This window comes from Euphorbia lathyris, chromosome 4 (genome assembly GCF_963576675.1).
Source record: "Euphorbia lathyris chromosome 4, ddEupLath1.1, whole genome shotgun sequence".
In the NCBI taxonomy this organism is placed as follows: domain Eukaryota; kingdom Viridiplantae; phylum Streptophyta; class Magnoliopsida; order Malpighiales; family Euphorbiaceae; genus Euphorbia; species Euphorbia lathyris.
The window spans coordinates 8,514,413-8,521,422 of NC_088913.1; positions in this window are offsets into that span (position 1 = coordinate 8,514,413).

Sequence of the window (7,010 nt, forward strand, 5' to 3'; positions counted from 1 at the left end):
TCTATCCGTTCGACTCAGCAGCTTCTGCATGAAGCAATTGAGAATGCCTTCTCGATTCTTCTTGTTGATGGGCCACGTTTCTTCCTGTTGGGCCGCATGGCTTGAATCTGTTGACTTGGGCTTTAAGCTCTTATAGATTTTAATTACTCAACATTGAACAAACAAATTAGTATTAAATAAATCAAAACATTTAAATTTAATGTGTTGGAATATTTTATCATGAGAATTTAGATCTAATTTAAATAATTTTGTCAAATCAAAATTATTGTTGCAAGGTGTTTCAACAGGTTGAATGGGGAAAAGAGGTGCCAGAATTTTGTCACCCTCTTAATTACTGTTTATGTCCTTCTTTGCCATCTTGCCATGTAACCCTATTTCTTAAATGCCACTTAGCCGCTTGTCCCCTCCTTACCCTTATCCTTTATTTGTGTTTGTTAAACCTCGTTATTTGTAAAGATGAACAACTTTTTATGAAATCAAAATATTTAATCCTCCAATGGAGCAAGATTTTACCTTTCTTCGGATTAACTCCTTGAAATATAGTTTGAGAAGAAATTCTTTCGTTGATTGACGATTAAAATCAACAAGTTCATGATTAATTTGTATCAATCATAGCATTATAATCTTAAATAAAATATATTAAAAGATACAAGTTGGTGAAACACCAATGTATAGGGCGGATCCTGTGCCTAGGCCAGGAGTTCCATGGCCTACGGTCCAAAGCTGGAGGGAGTCCCAAATTTTTTAATATGTGTGTATTTATATATGAGTAAAAAATAATTAAAGTTATAACTTGCTCAACTATAAAACTTGTATTATCTCATATTACAACCGCATACCTCTGATTGACATGTGGAATATATTTTATGTATTTAAGTTATTTTTTTGCAATTGAGTGATCAATTGATTACCTTTTACATAAGTTCAAGAGACTAACTGAACATTTTATGCAAGTTTAGTGGGATATCGAGACACTTTGAAAATTGAGGAACCAATCAAACTTTTTGTACAAGTTCAAGGGACAAATGATGTATTAAGCCTAGATTTAATAACATATCATATTTTCTCTTGCCATTCTTTTTCTTCCAGCATTGCAAATATTTTGCTCAGTATGTTTTTCTATTACTCCTTTTTATGTGTTGGTTTTCAAGATAAATTTTATATTCAATTAATTCAGATGGTATTATTAAAAGTTACAAACCGAAAGTCATTTTTAAGAATCTTTTATTTTTCATCTCAATTTTTCAATCTCTAGACATATATATAATCTAATCTACTTTGAGCTCATATATGCTTTCCTTTCTGTATACTCAACTTCAAATCTACTTTCTTTTAGACTCATAGATGAAATTGCAATGACATACTCAAAACAACCCCTCACAGTTAGTGGAGAACTAGAGCCAGATATTTGAGTGTCAACGAGCAAAAATTTAGTAAGAAGCCCAAATGGTATTTGGGATAAAAAATCAGGAATAACGACATTAGCGACGGAATTTTATTTGTAGCAGAAAATCCATATATAGTAATGGGAACAGAACAACAGAAAGTAGCATTTTACATTGAAAAAAATAATAACAGATATTTTACCTACTATTAGCAGACTGATATACAAGGATTTCTTAAGAGTTTAATATTTTTAAAATAATATTTAAAGTTTATTTGATTTAACCATTCAGTACCAAAATTAAAAATGAAAATGTTCACCTACAAAGCATTTAAACATTCTACCTAAGCAGCATAAAGTACTAATTCAAAAAATGACATGAATAAAAAGTATAATATTAATAACTCAATTCAAATAAAGCCCAAGAGTTTAACAATGCTAATTAAAATGATTAAACCATAAAACATAATCATCATCCAAATAGTCATTAAAACATAATCATCATCCAAATAGTCATTAAAACATTAACACCATTACCAAATATCAACAAAATCAATTTCAATTTAGTTTATAAAAGCAAGTAACTAATGAACCACAAAACCTCTAAGATCTTCAATATCTATTTAGGGGGTAGCAACTCAATAATCACAATTTTTAGAACATCTTGGCAACCTCATGAATCCTCGTTCAAATGCTGCCATCTTAGAAGTTGTTACATGATCTTTGAATTCCACCACCATCTTTTCCAACACTCTTGCATTCTTGAGTAGAAATTTTACAAAGGTTAAAACAACCTCCTCCGGACAGCCAATGATCATAATAGTCTTCAGATGCAATGATAAACAATCAAAGTCCCTCTCATTGGAATTCCAATAGTTTTTTCCAAAATCAGTCTGCTTGAGGAAATTATAATATTTCTAGAGATAAAACAAAAAAAAATATTGTTAGGATAAGGTACTTATTTTATGGAAAACTAGTGAAATTAAAATGTTAAAACATTTTCTATTGTGTTCCTTTTGCTTTATAAACATAAAACTGAGAAAACTCATGAAATATCAACCATTTAATTCACAATAATTCTTGAATTAAATTTGACAACTAGAATTAAAAGGTTTAAAAAATTACCTGATCATAGTGCGGCACATTAATAACTAATTTCTCAAGCACATGTGAATTACGAAGTACACATGTAATTCCAAATTTAGGGTTGGTGGTATTAGAATAATACAAAATCAAGCATTTGATGTCTAACACCGGTAAAAACAGATCTCCCATGGAAACAAATTTTGAGAGAACTTGCAAACATAACATAGAAAAGAAAATTCACTAAAAAAATATTAGACATATTTCTATTAAAGTCAGGATGAAATGTTTTTTTATTCTTTATAAGTTACCTTGATAAAGCATCTCCCAAGTGTTAGCTCTTTGATATGTTGAAGCTGTTGAAGAATGTCTTTAATCCAACTTTTTTGACTTTCTTGATCTGAAATATCATCCTCCTCCCACTCCCCCAGACCATAAAACTCGGGACCGTAAAAATCAATAGTAGCACAAAGTAAAGATGACAGATTCAGTAATTTAACAGTTCCAACTCGTCCCAAATCATTAAGAATAATCAGTTTTTCAAGATTTGGACATGAAATTTCCACATCAGTTAAGTGTCCTAAAGCCAATCTTTTCAAAGATTCGGAAGCAATAACCAGCCCTGAAATCCCATCACAGTTAAGATCAAATGATTCGAGTAACAAACTACAAGATACAACATTTTTAATCGCTTGAGTAACCAGCTTTGAATAACATATCGTCACAACATTAAGATTCAAAGATAATTCCTCGAGGTTTGGACATGAAATTTCAAAAGCTGAAATAAAACGGTCACTATAAACAAATCCCATAGCAGCATTATGATGGCAGAGAAATCTTTTCAAAGATTTGGAAACAATAATCAGCTTATCAAATTGAGAAAGACTGGCAATCAATTCTAACGATTTGAGCAACGGACTGCCAGAAAGAATATGTTCCATCGCTTGATCAGGCAACTTACAATCATACATACCCAATTCCGTGAGGCATTCCCAATTTACCCTTCCATTAGGCATTAAAGTACAATTTTGGATTGTCAATTTAACAAGTGAAGCATTGTCGAAAAGGAATTCCGGCAACGTGTACACGTGCTGGCTTAAAGTCAAGCTTAAGTCCTCCACATGTTTTCTTGTTGCAAAACCGATTTTTGCAGTAATCCCAGGATCCTTGTCATCGCTACAAGGATGATCAAGGTGGAATTTTTTGATCTTGGAGCAGTCCTGGAGATTTAAGATATTGTCAATGATATTATGGGAGTTTTCACAAGATATACCTGTGTAATTGAATATCAGAACCGGAACACGAGTCCATTGGTTCTGCCACCTTGATGGCAAAAAGGAGAGCATATGGTGAATGAGACAATCCGGCAAATCACTGATTCGGTCTTGTTGCTCCTCCTCCACCTTTACACTTTTGCTTCCCATTTCCTCACTCGGAAGATGTAAGTAAACCTAGGCTGCTGAGGACGAAGATGGAATATATATAAGGCCTAATACACAAATAACACCCTGAACTTGTCCAAATGTTGCAACTGTCCCCTCCAACTTTCAATTGTAACAACTTACCCCTCAAACTTGTCCAATTGTAAAACATAACTCCTCAAACTTGTTCAATTGTAAAACAGAACCCCAAAGTGCTGATACGGAATGCAATTGAAGAAACACGTGAAATACAAAAGCTGCAAACGCTCGTGGAATGTGATAATCAGATCTTTAGACCCAAAAAAATCAATATTTAAGTAACCAAATCCTCAATTCTTCAACTTATTCTTCAACTTCTTCTTCTTCTTTTTGTTATTGCTATTCGTTTTTTAGTGTTTTCTTGATTCAAAGTTTTGGGATATTATGTGGGTGAAAATGTGTTTATGTGGAGAAATAGCTCCATTGAAGATTTCATAGCGTGATACGAATTCGGGGAAATATTTTTACGGTTGCTTCAAGTACGGGGTAAAAAAAATCCCAATTTGGGGTTATGTTTTACAATTGGACAAGTTTGAGGGGTTATATTTTACAATGGGACAAGTTTGAGCGGTAAGTTGTTATAATTGAAAGTTGAGGGGGGCAGTTGCAACATTTGAACAAGTTCAGGGGGTTATTTGTGTATTAGGCCTATATATAATATAATATAGTGTAGGCGTCTCCTTGAATCCCCTGAAATATGGGTGCATGTGGTCGGTTAATCAGTCCATTAAGGTTAATTCGATCGGTTAATCATTTAATCAGTTTTTAGTCCATTAAATTCGGTTAACCACTAATCGGTTAACCAATTATTTTGGTCGGTTAAGCTTTTATTTTGGATCCTAAAGATTAGTAAATAAAAATAAAAATAATAAAAAAATTTTAATTTTTATTGTGAGTGAGACGGCGGGTCAATGACGGGTTGATTTAACTGCGGAGAGGGACATGTGCATATATTATGTCCGTGTAATTTTACACAATACACTAATTATTTAACCCTTATGGTTTTACATAATACACTAATTAGTCCCAAACTTGTTAAACATAATTATATGATCTCTCAGTTTTGATTCTATTAAATTGTTTAGTCCCTATATAAAATCTCTGTCTACAAATATGTTAAAGAGCAATTAAACGGATAAAAATAGATTTCTAAAAGATAAAAATAGATTTCTAAATTGTTTAGTCCCTATATAAAACTTATAGCTACAAAGTTGTGGAAAACAAGTAAAAAAATCTTGTTTTTGTTTCTATATCAAAAAAGAAAAAAGAAAAAAAAAGCCGCATAAACTGAAATTAAAGAGACAGTAGCAAATAAACTGAGAGTTATTTACATATTTTCATTTCATTTAGTGTTAATATTTGATTGAAAGACTAAACCACTAAAAGTTAAAAAATTTAGAGACCTTCTAATTAAATAGTGGACGGTTAATGTGTTATGTAAAAATATAGGGACTAAATAATTGTTTAACCATATAAATAAATGTATATTTTTATATTTTTAAATATTTAATTGATATTAAGTTTTTCGGTTAACCATAGTTTTTGGAATAAAGAAACCGTAACTTACTTGAAAGTTGAAGAACCAAAGTTGCTTAAAATATCATTCAACGCATGAAAATTCTCATTTGGAGGTCGTTATCGGCCAAATTCTAACAAAGTGAACCCAAATACCAAATTTTACAAACCACAATGTTGTGTTTGCAAAATTTTGCAAACCACAGAGTTTCGTTTGAAAAAAAAATACAACAAGTATCCATCTACAAATTTCGGTAAAACTACATGACATCTATATGTAATTAACCTTTTTTTAAAATAGGTTGATGGTTAATTTAAGATTTAAGCTCATATTTAGCTCATGTGGTATCCAGAATTTGGTCATTTTGCGTATATGTATGGTTTGGTAACATTTTTCCCTTCAAATATTTACATAAGTGACATTTAACCCGTTTTGGATGAAAATTTAATCGATTTCTTAATTTTTTTTACCAAATGACACATTTTTTGATAAATAATATATACATGTGGCAATTAATTTAATTTTTTCAGGATATGGATTTAATAACATATCCTATTTTCCCTTGCCATTCTTTTTCTTCCTTAAGCTTGATATTTCTCAGCATTGCAAATATTTTGCTCTTCAGTATGTTTTCTAGTATTTCTTTTTATACGTTGGTTTCCAAGATAAATTTTATATTCAATTAATTCATATGGTATTATTAAAAGTTACAAACCGAAAGTCATTTTTAAGAATCTTTTATTTTCATTTTTCATTTCAATTTTTTAATCTCTAGACATACATGTAATCTAAATTTAGAAAATAAATAAACATTAATTATCTTTAATCTTTTAAAAATAATAATAAGACTGATCGACTCATAATTTTTAACTTTTGCACGTTTCTTTCAATAACAGTTTGAATGGTTAACTAACCCAAGAGTGATAGTTCTTTGTTTGTGAAAATTAAAGATCAATGACTTAATCTTTAAAACCATAAAAATTCAAAAGCACTTAGTCGAAAAATTATAAAAGATTGACTCAATACTTAAAACCCTCAAAGGTAAGGGTTTAATAATGTTTTAGTCATCTTCTTTCTCAACATAGCACTCATTCTCCTATAAATAGATGTAATCAGAAAAAAGTTCAATGTAGCAACCAAGCCAAGGAGTTAAATATGAATTCATCCTTGAGGACGATGGCAATAGTGGGGCCTTTGCCAAACATAACTCGCCGGAGTGCATTGGCGACGGAGGAATTGGTGTCCTGAAACTCAAACTTTCAATAATCATATATGCTTTCCTTTCTGTATACTCAAGTTCTAATCTACTTTCTTTGAGACTCCTAGATGAAATTGTAATGACATACTCAAAACAACCCCTCACAACTAGTGGAGAACTAGAGCAAGATATTTCAGTGCCAACTACCAAAAATTTAGTAGAAGGACAAAAAAATTTTGAGATTAAAAATCAGAAACGGAAATGTTTGTCGCCAAACATCAGATTTGTCACATATTACGGAAATAACAACACTAACGACGGAATTTTACTTGTAGCAACATATCCAAATATATAGTAATGGGAACAGAA